This window comes from Rhinoderma darwinii, chromosome 6 (assembly GCF_050947455.1).
Source record: "Rhinoderma darwinii isolate aRhiDar2 chromosome 6, aRhiDar2.hap1, whole genome shotgun sequence".
In the NCBI taxonomy this organism is placed as follows: Eukaryota; Metazoa; Chordata; class Amphibia; order Anura; family Rhinodermatidae; genus Rhinoderma; species Rhinoderma darwinii.
Window position 1 is genome coordinate 5,485,240 of NC_134692.1, and position 15,403 is coordinate 5,500,642.

Here is a 15,403-nt window from a genome sequence, read left to right on the forward strand (position 1 = left end):
CCTGTATATACTATATACAAGGGTGGGCTATCTGTGGAGCACTATATACAGGGGTGGACTATCTAGTGGAGCACTATAGGGGGGAGCTATTTGTGGGATACTATATACAGGGGTGGGCTATATCTACAGGGGGACTATATACAGGGGTGGGCTATATCTACAGGGGGACTATATCTACAGGGGTGGACTATATGTACAAGGGGGGGGGCTATATACAGGGGTGGGCTATCTGTGAAACACTATATACAGGGGTGGACTATATGTGGAGCACTATATACAGGGGTGGGCTATATCTACAGGGGGGCTACATACATTGTTGGGCTATCTGTAGAGCTCTATATACAGGGGTGGGCTATATCTACAGGGGGCTATATACAGGGGTGGGCTATCTGTAGAGCACTATAGAGGGAGTTATTTGTGGGACACTATATACAGGGGTGGTCTATATGGGGGCACTATCTACAGGGGCTCTATGGCAGGCACTATCTACAGTGTGTGTGTGGGACACCGTGTATGGTGCTATTATAATTAGAGGTGCAGTGTATGGCGCTATTATATTTAGGGGCGTAGTGTGTGGTATAATGATGACTTTATATTTATTTATAGGTGCAGAAATGTTGGAAAAGTGAGAAGCTGAAGACATGTGAGCGGCAAACTGCAGAAATGGGCTGTGGCCGGGAGAAGTCATCATAGAGGTCTGGACCAAATGGAGAAAAAGAACTAGAATCTGAGACGTCACCGGTGAGTCACTTAATGTAAGTGTTTATTCTGCCTCTGATCAGCACTGTAGTCACTGTATGATCTGCAGCGAGATGATGGGTGGTATGATTATGATAGGATTTATTTTTTGTGAAACGGCATCTCCCAGCATATCCTTATCATTGTTCGGGCCATGCTGGGAGCTGTAGTTTTACGCCGTACACACCTATACGGCAGGGGTTGCACTAAATTGAGCTGTTTTTGTGCTGGGGCTGTATATATGTACCGAGCTCGGTTCTGGTGTTGTGAATAGGACCATATTGCTTGTGAAATGTACAAATAATTTTATGCTCGCGTTACATAAAAAGAAATGACACGTTGATTGGTAGAGAAAACAAACACGGCGAGGGGGAAGGAGATGTCGGGAAAGAGGTTGGGGGGGGGGGGGGCGCCAAACTGAATCTTTGCCCCGGGTGCTGGAGAACCTAGCTACGCCTCTGTCTTAAAGGGAACCTACTTATTTGTCCGGGGTTTGCCTGATACATTTGTTTTCGGTCACCTCCTCAGCTTGTCTCTTGTCGCTGCCTCTTTATGTTCCATTATCTTCAATGTAAGGAAATTTAAAGGAAACCAACACTGAGCAGCGGCCAAGACACAGGAAAGTCAGCGAGCAAACAAACATGTCATAACTATTTCATTACCCAATTACCTCACCTGTGTTTCCCGAAATCTCCTCCATCTGCAACCGAATGAAAACCAAAAATCGATCCCAACACAAACAATTTTGCTTTTTTTAAAAGGTGCGTTTAAAATTGATTGGACGGGAGGACATTTCACGCGCTGCAGATACAATCGCTGTAAGTGCTATATAGGCCGTGCATAATAAACCAGATTGATCTCTATATAATGCGTATTGATTGCTGGGAAATGTCAGCCCTTCTGCCCGCCGCGTCGCATGCAGCCGCCATTAAGCAGCAAAACAGCTTTTATTCAATCATTTTCCCCTCCCAGCCTTTAATTAAGAGAGATCTTCAGTGAGTAACATGTTCCCCCATGAAAAAGACACTTTCCCTGCAGACTGGATACAAAATATCATCATAATAAAAACGTAGAACACAGAGATTTCCTGAACGCGCATTAGTCGTCCTATTAACCGCGACGCGGTGCCAGTCGCCGCCCGTGCCGGGAGGTTTTATCTTTTCCTTTTTACGTATTAGGCTGGGTTCACACGTGGCGGAATTTCACTTAAATTCCGCTGCGGACACTCCGCAGCGTTAATCCGCAGCGGAGCCGTTTGTCCATTGACTTACACTTTAATTTAGCAGTGTTCGTTTAGACGAGGCGTAAAATTCCGCTGCGGAGCATAGGCTGCGGAGCGGAATTTGGTGTCCGCAGCATGCTCTGTCTGTTGCGGAGCAGTGGCGGACTCATGGCGGAATTTCTCCATTGACTTCAATGGAGATTCTAATTTCCGCAATGAAGTCCGCAGCTGTCATGCACATGTTATGTGTGCTGCGGATGCGTCTTGCTTTTTTGACATGACATTTCTTCATTCTGGCTGGACCTATGTATTTCTAGGTCTACAGCCAGACTGAGGAAGTCAATGGGGCTCCCGTAATGACGGGAGCGTTGCTAGGAGACGTCAGTAAATAGTCACTGTCCAGGGTGCTGAAAGAGTTAAGCGATCGGCAGTAACTGTTTCTGCACCCTGGACAGTGACTACCGATCACACTATACATCAACCTGTAAAAAAATATAAGTTCATACTAACCGAGAACTCCCTGCTTCTGTCTCCAGTCCGGCCTCCCAGGATGACGTTTCAGTCTAAGTGACGGCTGCAGCCAATCACAGGCCAATAACAGGCTGCAGCGGTCACATGGACTGCCGCGTCATCCAGGGAGGTCGGGCTGGATGCCGAAAGAGGGACGCGTCACCAAGACAACGGCCGGTAAGTATGAAATTCTTTTACTTTCACTAGGGAAAGTGCTGTCCCTTCTCTCTATCCTGCACTGATAGGGAGAAGGGAAGCACTTTTCCCGCAGTCCGCAGCAGCTAGTCCGCATCAATTTACTGCACATTTTGTGCAGATCCGCAGCAGAATCTGCAACGCAGATTCTGTGCGGCATTGATGCGGACAGTTGCGGAGGAAATCCGCCACGTGTGGCCATGCCCTTACCCAATTTTCTGTAGATAAAACGTAATCATGGTAAAATGAAAAGTTTTGCAACTTTGTAACATATTTTACTTTTCAATTTTCCACCAATTTCAAGATCTCTTATTGCGGTCAGTGAATAGGATCATTCATGTTTAAATCCGGAGGCTGAAAACCTTCACAGACCTAATGCTTCTCATAGCTGAGGGCAGAGGAGTAACTTGTAAAAATCATGCGTATTATGCGTCATATATGGTACTGACCCCCTCATATGGAGGACAATGCATTTGGGCCCCCTCAGGCTTCAGGGCCCGGATGCGACCGCAACCTCTACACCTCTATAGTTATGCCCTTGGCTGAGGGGTTGTTGAAATTGTATCCAGTCTTGGGAATTCAATCAGCAGCACAAAGCTGTCTCCGGATCTGAGGGTTTGTTACTATGTATTAGTGCAGGTACAAAGTAGCAGCCTGAACTCCAGAGTAATACATTTTACCTGCACTGACACATTGTAAAAACTCAGAACAGGAAGATTTTTTTCTCACAGAAGTTTGTCTAGACTAGATACATTGTAGCAAACCCTCAGCTGTAAAAAGTAATTAATTAAAAATAATTACATATAATAATGTTACATTATGTCCCAGAGTCCAATGACATCTAGAGCTGTATTTGCTATTCTTATCATTGCCACAGGGCCGTAGGACGCATTCCTCTTAGCTTAGACGAAATCCCATAATTCATGGTACTCTGCTGCATTGCATCCAGGCAGATGTTGCTTTTTGAACAATAAGGGTATGTTCACACGGCCTATTTACGGACGTAATTCGGGCGTTTTTGCCCCGAATTACGTCTGAAAATAGCGCCTCAATAGCGCTGACAAACATCTGCCCATTGAAAGCAATGGGCAGACGTTTGTCTGTTCACACGAGGCGTATATTTACGCGCCGCTGTCAAATGACGGCGCGTAAATAGACGCCCGCGTCAAAGAAGTGACCTGTCACTTCTTTGGCCGTGATTGGAGCCGTTATTCATTGACTCCAATGAATAGCAGCGCTAATTACGGCTGTAATGGACGCGGCGTTCAAGCGCCTGCACATGCCGGTACGGCTGAAATTACGGGGATGTTTTCAGGCTGAAACATCCCCGTAATTTCAGCCGTAACGGACGCCCTCGTGTGAACATACCCTAACATTTGCCTCAATAACACATTTATTCCGCAATTTAAATAGAGGTTGGCGCATGCAATATACAGACACCAGCAGGCTGAATGGGAATGAGAGAATCGGCAGCCTATGAGTTCAAAGCAGACCGGCAAAATTGTGAATGCAGCTCTGGTTGTGACCTGAGTATATAACATGAAATAACTAAGAAACAGCTGGACGGACTTTTTTTGGAACCTGAAGAAGACGACGACTCAGAGGCTTTAGTTTCTTCGTTTTAGAGGGAAATGCTCTTATAAAATGCAAACAATCGTCGTCCTACTGAACAGTCACTTTTCTAATGGAAATGAAAGGTTTGTGAATAGACCTGAACATGAGGATCTCGCCGCCGCCGCTGCTGGGATTGAATGCTCTGAAGAAAATACATTTCAAAGGAAGCTGTTGATTCTTTAGAGAGGCGGCGCTGGAGAGAAGCAGCAATCCCCCCCCCCCCCCGCAGATCATCTCCGAAAATTGAATTCTTGGCCCAGCTATTTCTTTTATGTCGGAAGTTGAAATTTATTGGGGGGAAACAAAGGCATTTTCTGCCGTCGTCCTCATTCCCATGGGTTGTAGATCTGAGGGCAAATTTACAGAGCAAGGTAAAATAAAATTTGACGCCTTTAATAATGGGGGGGGGGGGGGTCACTAATAGTCACAGTTATAATCAATCATTCCTTTATAAAACCCTATTCCTGCATTATTATTACTATTATTATTATTATTATTTGGGGGTAATAAGCGGCGGCAGACGTCTCTGGCTTATCTCCAGGGCTGTGGCTCACCATAGAGGATGGACACGCGGCCCCCATAGATGCCCCCACATAGTATAATGTCCCCATAGCTGTCTCCACACAGTATAATGCCCCCATAGCTGCCCCCACACAGCATAATGCCCCCATAGCTGCCCCCACACAGCATAATGCCCCCATAGCTGCCCCCACACAGCATAATGCCCCCATAGCTGCCCCCACACAGCATAATGCCCCATAGCTGCCTCCACACAGTATAATGCCCCCATAGCTGCCTCCACACAGCATAATGCCCCCATAGCTGTCCCTACACAGTATAATGCCCCCATAGCTGCCCCCCACACAGTATAATGTCCCCATAGCTGCCCCTACACAGTATAATGCCCCCATAGCTGCCTCCACACAGTATAATGCCCCCATAGCTGCCCCACACAGTATAATGCCCCATAGCTGCCCCCACACAGTATAATGTCCCCATAGCTGCCTCCACACAGTATAATGCCCCCATAGCTGTCCCTACACAGTATAATGCCCCCATAGCTGCCCCCCACACAGTATAATGTCCCCATAGCTGCCCCCACACAGTATAATGCCTCCATAGCTGCCCCCACACAGTATAATGCCCCCATAGCTGCCCCCACACAGTATAATGCCCCCATAGCTGCCCCCACACAGTATAATGCCCCCATAGCTGCCTCCACACAGTATAATGCCCCCATAGCTGCCCCCACACAGTATAATGCCCCATAGCTGCCCCCACACAGTATAATGCCCCCATAGCTGCCCCCACACAGTATAATGCCTCCATAGCTGCCCCCACACTGTATATTGCCCCATAGCTGCCTCCACACAGTATAATGTCCCCATAGCTGCCCCCACACAGTATAATGCCCCCATAGCTGCCTCCACACAGTATAATGCCCCCATAGCTGCCTCCACACAGTATAATGCCCCATAGCTGCCCCCACACAGTATAATGCCCCCATAGCTGCCCCCACACAGTATAATGCCTCCATAGCTGCCCCCACACTGTATATTGCCCCATAGCTGCCTCCACACAGTATAATGTCCCCATAGCTGCCCCCACACAGTATAATGTCCCCATAGCTGCCTCCACACAGTATAATGCCTCCATAGCTGCCCCCACACAGTATAATGCCTCCATAGCTGCCCCCACACTGTATATTGCCCCATAGCTGCCTCCACACAGTATAATGCCCCCATAGCTGCCTCCACACAGTATAATGCCCCCATAGCTGCCTCCACACAGTATAATGCCCCCATAGCTGCCTCCACACAGTATAATGCCCCCATAGCTGCCCCCACACAGTATAATGCCCCCATAGCTGCCCCCACACAGTATAATGCCCCCATAGCTGCCCCCACACAGTATAATGCCCCCATAGCTGCCTCCACACAGTATAATGCCTCCATAGCTGCCCCACACAGTATAATGTCCCCATAGCTGCCTCCACACAGTATAATGCCCCCATAGCTGCCTCCACACAGTATAATGCCCCCATAGCTGCCCCCACACAGTATAATGCCCCCATAGCTGCCTCCACACAGTATAATGCCCCCATAGCTGCCTCCACACAGTATAATGTCCCCATAGCTGCCTCCACACAGTATAATGCCCCATAGCTGCCTCCACACAGTATAATGTCCCCATAGCTGCCTCCACACAGTATAATGCCCCCATAGCTGCCTCCACACAGTATAATGCCCCCATAACTGCCTCCACACAGTATAATGCCCCCATAGCTGCCTCCACATAGTATAATGCCCCCATAGCTGCCCCCACACAGTATAATGCCCCATAGCTGCCCCCACACAGTATAATGCCCCCATAGCTGCCCCCACACAGTATAATGCCCCCATAGCTGCCCCCACACAGTATAATGCCCCCATAGCTGCCTCCACACAGTATAATGCCCCATAGCTGCCCCCACACAGTATAATGCCCCCATAGCTGCCCACACACAGTATAATGCCCCCATAGCTGCCCCACATAGTATAATGCCCCCATAGCTGCCCCCACACAGCATAATGCCCCCATAGCTGCCCCCACACAGCATAATGCCCCCATAGCTGCCCCCACTCAGCATAATGCCCCATAGCTGCCCCCACACAGCATAATGCCCCCATAGCTGCCCCCACACAGCATAATGCCCCCATAGCTGCCCCCACTCAGCATAATGCCCCATAGCTGCCTCCACACAGTATAATGCCCCCATAGCTGCCTCCACACAGTATAATGCCCCCATAGCTGCCCCCACACAGTATAATGCCCCCATAGCTGCCCCCACACAGTATAATGCCCCCATAGCTGCCCCCACACAGTATAATGCCTCCATAGCTGCCCCACACAGTATAATGTCCCCATAGCTGCCTCCACACAGTATAATGCCCCCATAGCTGCCTCCACACAGTATAATGCCCCCATAGCTGCCCCCACACAGTATAATGCCCCCATAGCTGCCTCCACACAGTATAATGCCCCCATAGCTGCCTCCACACAGTATAATGCCCCCATAACTGCCTCCACACAGTATAATGCCCCCATAGCTGCCTCCACATAGTATAATGCCCCCATAGCTGCCCCCACACAGTATAATGCCCCATAGCTGCCCCCACACAGTATAATGCCCCCATAGCTGCCCCCACACAGTATAATGCCCCCATAGCTGCCTCCACACAGTATAATGCCCCATAGCTGCCCCCACACAGTATAATGCCCCCATAGCTGCCCACACACAGTATAATGCCCCCATAGCTGCCCCACACAGTATAATGCCCCATAGCTGCCCCCACACAGTATATTGCCCCTATAGCTGCCCCCACACAGTATAATGCCTCCATAGCTGCCCCCACACAGTATAATGCCCCCATAACTGCCTCCACACAGTATAATGCCCCCATAGCTGCTCCCACACAGTATAATGCCCCATAGCTGCTCCCACACAGTATAATGCCCCCATAGCTGCTCCCACACAGTATAATGCCCCATAGCTGCTCCCACACAGTATAATGCCCCCATAACTGCCTCCACACAGTATAATGCCCCCATAGCTGCCTCCACACAGTATAATGCCCCATAGCTGCCTCCACACAGTATAATGCCCCCATAGCTGCCACCACACAGTATAATGCCCCCATAGCTGCTCCCACACAGTATAATGCCCCCATAGCTGCCCCAACACAGTATAATGCCCCCATAGCTGCCTCCACACAGTATAATGCCCCCATAGCTGCCTCCACACAGTATAATGCCCCCATAACTGCCTCCACACAGTATAATGCCCCCATAGCTGCCTCCACACAGTATAATGCCCCCATAGCTGTCTCCACATAGTATAATGCCCCCATAGCTGCCTCCACACAGTATAATGCCCCCATAGCTGCTCCCACACTGTATAATGCCCCTATAGCTACCTCCACACAGTATAATGCCCCATAGCTGCCTCCACACAGTATAATGCCCCTATAGCTACCTCCACACAGTATAATGCCCCATAGCTGCCCCACACAGTATAATGCCCCATAGCTGTCTCCACACAGTATAATGCCCCCATAGCTGCCTCCACACAGTATAATGCTCCCATAGCTGCCTCCACACAGTATAATGCCCCCATAGCTGCCCCACACAGTATAATGCCCCCATAACTGCCTCCACACAGTATAATGCCCCCATAGCTGCCTCCACATAGTATAATGTCCCCATAGCTGCCTCCACACAGTATAATGCCCCCATAGCTGCCTCCACACAGTATAATGCCCCATAGCTGCCCCCACACAGTATAATGCCCCCATAGCTGCCTCCACACAGTATATTGTCCCTATAGCTGCCTCCACACAGTATAATGCCCCCATAGCTGCCTCCACACAGTATAATGCCCCCATAGCTGCCTCCACACAGTATAATGCCCCATAGCTGCCCCCACACAGTATAATGCCCCCATAGCTGCCTCCACACAGTATATTGTCCCTATAGCTGCCTCCACACAGTATAATGCCCCCATTGCTGCCTCCACACAGTATAATGCCCCCATAGCTGCCTCCACACAGTATAATGCCCCCATAACTGCCCCCACACAGTATAATGTCCCCATAGCTGCCTCCACACAGTATAATGTCCCCATAGCTTACTCCACACAGTATAATGCCCCCATAGCTGCCCCCACACAGTATAATGCCCTCATAGCTGCCTCCACACAGTATAATGCCCCTATAGCTGCCCCACACAGTATAATGCCCCCATAGCTGCCCCCACACAGTATAATGCCCCCATAGCTGCCCCCACAGTATAATGCGCCATAGCTGCCTCCACACAGCATAATGCCCCATAGCTGCCTCCACACAGTATAATGTCCCCATAGCTGCCCCCACACAGTATAATGCCCCATAGCTGTCTCCACACAGTATAATGCCCCATAGCTGTCTCCACACAGTATAATGCCCCCATAACTGCCCTCCACACAGTATAATGCCCCCATAGCTGCCCCCACAGTATAATGCCCCCATAGCTGTCTCCACACAGTATAATGCCCCATAGCTGTCTCCACACAGTATAATGCCCCCATAGCTGCCTCCACACAGTATAATGCCCCCATAGCTGCCCCCACACAGTATAATGTCCCCATAGCTGCCCCCACACAGTATAATGCCCCCATAGCTGCCTCCACACAGTATAATGCCTCCATAGCTGTCTCCACACAGTATAATGCCCCCATAGCTGTCTCCACACAGTATAATGCCCCTATAGCTGCCACCATACAGTATAATGCCTCCATAGCTGCCTCCACACAGTATAATGCCCCCATAGCTGCCTCCACACAGTATAATGCCCCCATAGCTGCCCCCACACAGTATAATGCCCCCATAGCTGCCTCCACACAGTATAATGCCCCCATAGCTGCCTCCACACAGTATAATGCCTCCATAGCTGTCTCCACACAGTATAATGCCCCCATAGCTGTCTCCACACAGTATAATGCCCCTATAGCTGCCACCATACAGTATAATGCCCCCATAGCTGCCTCCACACAGTATAATGCCCCCATAGCTGCTCCCACACTGTATAATGCCCCTATAGCTACCTCCACACAGTATAATGCCCCATAGCTGCCTCCACACAGTATAATGCCCCTATAGCTACCTCCACACAGTATAATGCCCCATAGCTGCCCCACACAGTATAATGCCCCATAGCTGTCTCCACACAGTATAATGCCCCCATAGCTGCCTCCACACAGTATAATGCTCCCATAGCTGCCTCCACACAGTATAATGCCCCCATAGCTGCCCCACACAGTATAATGCCCCCATAACTGCCTCCACACAGTATAATGCCCCCATAGCTGCCTCCACATAGTATAATGTCCCCATAGCTGCCTCCACACAGTATAATGCCCCCATAGCTGCCTCCACACAGTATAATGCCCCATAGCTGCCCCCACACAGTATAATGCCCCCATAGCTGCCTCCACACAGTATATTGTCCCTATAGCTGCCTCCACACAGTATAATGCCCCCATAGCTGCCTCCACACAGTATAATGCCCCCATAGCTGCCTCCACACAGTATAATGCCCCATAGCTGCCCCCACACAGTATAATGCCCCCATAGCTGCCTCCACACAGTATATTGTCCCTATAGCTGCCTCCACACAGTATAATGCCCCCATTGCTGCCTCCACACAGTATAATGCCCCCATAGCTGCCTCCACACAGTATAATGCCCCCATAACTGCCCCCACACAGTATAATGTCCCCATAGCTGCCTCCACACAGTATGATGTCCCCATAGCTTACTCCACACAGTATAATGCCCCCATAGCTGCCCCCACACAGTATAATGCCCTCATAGCTGCCTCCACACAGTATAATGCCCCTATAGCTGCCCCACACAGTATAATGCCCCCATAGCTGCCCCCACACAGTATAATGCCCCCATAGCTGCCCCCACAGTATAATGCGCCATAGCTGCCTCCACACAGCATAATGCCCCATAGCTGCCTCCACACAGTATAATGTCCCCATAGCTGCCCCCACACAGTATAATGCCCCATAGCTGTCTCCACACAGTATAATGCCCCATAGCTGTCTCCACACAGTATAATGCCCCCATAACTGCCCTCCACACAGTATAATGCCCCCATAGCTGCCCCCACAGTATAATGCCCCCATAGCTGTCTCCACACAGTATAATGCCCCATAGCTGTCTCCACACAGTATAATGCCCCCATAGCTGCCTCCACACAGTATAATGCCCCCATAGCTGCCCCCACACAGTATAATGTCCCCATAGCTGCCCCCACACAGTATAATGCCCCCATAGCTGCCTCCACACAGTATAATGCCTCCATAGCTGTCTCCACACAGTATAATGCCCCCATAGCTGTCTCCACACAGTATAATGCCCCTATAGCTGCCACCATACAGTATAATGCCTCCATAGCTGCCTCCACACAGTATAATGCCCCCATAGCTGCCTCCACACAGTATAATGCCCCCATAGCTGCCCCCACACAGTATAATGCCCCCATAGCTGCCTCCACACAGTATAATGCCCCCATAGCTGCCTCCACACAGTATAATGCCTCCATAGCTGTCTCCACACAGTATAATGCCCCCATAGCTGTCTCCACACAGTATAATGCCCCTATAGCTGCCACCATACAGTATAATGCCCCCATAGCTGCCTCCACACAGTATAATTCCCCCATAGCTGCCTCCACACAGTATAATGCCCCCATAGCTGCCTCCACACAGTATAATGCCTCCATAGCTGTCTCCACACAGTATAATGCCCCCATAGCTGTCTCCACACAGTATAATGCCCCTATAGCTGCCACCATACAGTATAATGCCCCCATAGCTGTCTCCACACAGTATAATGCCCCCATAGCTGTCTCCACACAGTATAATGCCCCTATAGCTGCCTCCACATAGTATAATGCCCCCATAGCTGTCTCCACACAGTATAATGCCCCCATAGCTGTCTCCACACAGTATAATGCCCCTATAGCTGCCTCCACACAGTATAATGCCCCTATAGCTGCCCCACACAGTATAATGCCGCCATAGCTGCCCCCACACAGTATAATGCCCCCATAGCTGCCCCCACAGTATAATGCGCCATAGCTGCCTCCACACAGCATAATGCCCCATAGCTGCCTCCACACAGTATAATGTCCCCATAGCTGCCCCCACACAGTATAATGCCCCATAGCTGTCTCCACACAGTATAATGCCCCATAGCTGTCTCCACACAGTATAATGCCCCCATAACTGCCCTCCACACAGTATAATGCCCCCATAGCTGCCCCCACAGTATAATGCCCCCATAGCTGTCTCCACACAGTATAATGCCCCCATAGCTGTCTCCACACAGTATAATGCCCCATAGCTGTCTCCACACAGTATAATGCCCCCATAGCTGCCTCCACACAGTATAATGCCCCCATAGCTGCCCCCACACAGTATAATGTCCCCATAGCTGCCCCCACACAGTATAATGCCCCCATAGCTGCCTCCACACAGTATAATGCCTCCATAGCTGTCTCCACACAGTATAATGCCCCCATAGCTGTCTCCACACAGTATAATGCCCCTATAGCTGCCACCATACAGTATAATGCCTCCATAGCTGCCTCCACACAGTATAATGCCCCCATAGCTGCCTCCACACAGTATAATGCCCCCATAGCTGCCCCCACACAGTATAATGCCCCCATAGCTGCCTCCACACAGTATAATGCCCCCATAGCTGCCTCCACACAGTATAATGCCTCCATAGCTGTCTCCACACAGTATAATGCCCCCATAGCTGTCTCCACACAGTATAATGCCCCTATAGCTGCCACCATACAGTATAATGCCCCCATAGCTGCCTCCACACAGTATAATTCCCCCATAGCTGTCTCCACACAGTATAATGCCCCCATAGCTGTCTCCACACAGTATAATGCCCCTATAGCTGCCACCATACAGTATAATGCCCCCATAGCTGTCTCCACACAGTATAATGCCCCCATAGCTGTCTCCACACAGTATAATGCCCCTATAGCTGCCTCCACATAGTATAATGCCCCAATAGGGCCTAATAAAATACATGCTCACCTATGTCCGTTCCCATGACAGGTGGGGGAGATCCTTCTGCTCCTCTGGTCTGTGCATTGCCTGCCTCAGTGCAGACAGGCGCGATGACGTCACTACATCGCACCTGCCTGCACAGAGCGGCTCATGGCTCACCGCTCACGGCATAGTGAATGTTGGAGCAAGGAGCTGTCAACTCTTTGCTCCAACGTTGAATTCAATTGCATCTGTGTCTTGAGCAAACCGGGACATCAGTGAGTGACTAGCGACCCCTCGTAATTCGGAAACACTGCTCAAAAGGGTCCAACATTGCTCTGCTATTTACTGTGACAGTGTCATATTGGCTACCAGCAGCCACCACTAGTGGGGCTCACTGCATAGAGATGTACGTAGATCCCATATAGTTCAATACTAGCTGTATAAATCCATAGGCAGTGAGCTCCCCCTAGTGGTGGCTGCAGGCAGACATAATTGTATCATTTATAAAGTCACAAATACAGCGCATATACACATATATTATAAAATGAATCAGCGCAGAATTCTGGACCTAAAAGGTACAGTGGACATTAACGTTAAGTATAAGGCCCCACAGAGCGGCATTGACCCGGTCCTGATGCAGCCGAAGACTGCGGCAGTTGTCAAGCTCTTGGTTGTTAATGTCTGTGCAGTGTCGCGGATAAAGCAACACCGCCATTAATCAGCAATTTGACTACCGCGCAGAACAACGTGCAGCTCCGTGGGACCTTACCCTACTATAGGTGTAGCACATTTGTCAGCGCTCTTAGTGGGGTTGGGTTGATTCTGAGGTTTCTTGTGGGGGGGGGGGCCCTATCATATCTGTGTACACCCCGACTCCTGCGGAAGCAAAAAATGATGGGGTGCCGTGTTATTCAGTAGGATCTATGTGGTGTTAAAGAGCAAGCCCACCTTAGACATGGTGTGGGATCTGTGTTTAGGGGGTTCTACTCTGGAGTCTGTATTTATTTAGGGGTAAAGTCTGGGGTATTTATTTATGGGGTCTGGCGTTTGTATTAGTTTAGGGGGTCTGGTTTGGGGTTCTATATTTATTTAGGGGTTTGGTCTGGGGTCTGTCGGGATTTAGGGTGTCTGGTCTGGGGTCTGTATTTTATTTAAGGGTCTGGTCTGGGGTCTGTATTTATTTAGAGGGTCTGGTGCCTGTATTTAGGAGCTTTGTATTAATTTACGGGGTCTGGGGTCTGTATTAGTTTAGAGGGTCTGAGGTCTGTATTTATTTTGGGCTATGACAAAGGGGGTCATAAGATTTTGGGGGGCATGTTCTTTATAAATCAATGGGACATAAAGGAAAAAAACTTGCACGGCGTAAAATCTCCCTGATGTCCCTTTAATAGTCGGCACGGGTCCACAAGGCTGAACGGTCAGAGCTGCTCGCGATGTGCAGATTATATTCGTATGTGCGGCACACGCGACCTGTACGTTATTTTATCTTTTCGTTACCACAAGCCGTTCTGGATGTTGGATGGGGATGATGATGAGCCCAAAGTATTCCTAAAAGTACCGGCATAAACTTATGATTCATAAAACATATGGTGTTTTTAAATATTGTTCCCACCAGTGCCAAAGAGCAAATGATATTAGTGCAGCAGAGGATTCCATTTGTAACACTGGGATTAAAGGCAGGAAAGCGGAAAATTGGAATAAAGCAGAATTGAGGTGGAGTGGAAAGTACATCTGGCAGCGTTACTGAGGAAGGAGAATGACAACGCGGAGGAGCATTATTTAAGAAATCAATTCTCGGCAGGCTCAAATGAAGCAAAAAGGAACATATTGAAATGAATTCCGCTATCTGATTATCCTTAATTTATTTGGGTCTGATCTGTGCATGACAAGGCTCTAAAACAAGACAAGCAGCCCCCTCCTCTGCGCAGCGCACGTTTTATAGCCGTGGTTTTATGGACGCATAATACGGAGAATATTACTGTTATTTCTTATCAGAAAACTCTCTACGAAGCTTCATCACGGAGACAGTTTAAGAGATTTCCATGGACTGCATTGTGATTGAATGGAATCATTCTTGCTTGATGTTACTTTGTAGATTTGATGGGTTCAGTTACTTTGTAATTCATTTCTTATTCTCCATATTTCAGGCTGTGAATGGAAACTTGAATCCATTGATGTCAGGGGGGCCGCAAACTCCTGAGCCCCAACGCAAATGTGTAACTGACCCCCCCTTCACCCATTAGGTGCCATTTATAATGGTGACTTCTTATGTAGCAGGGGGGCATTTACCCCCCCCCCCCTCAGGTACCAGAGCCCAGGTGTGACCTCAGCACCCGTGTAGCTTTGCACCCGCAGGGGAGATTATAAAAATACCAGGCTAAGATTAAAGGGTAACTAAACGTTCAACAAACTTCTGACATGTCATAGTGACATGTCAGAAGTTTTGATTGGTGGGAGTCCGAGCACTGAGACCCCCACCAATCACTAAAGCGAAGCGGCAGAAACAGTCGTGTGAGCACTCAACC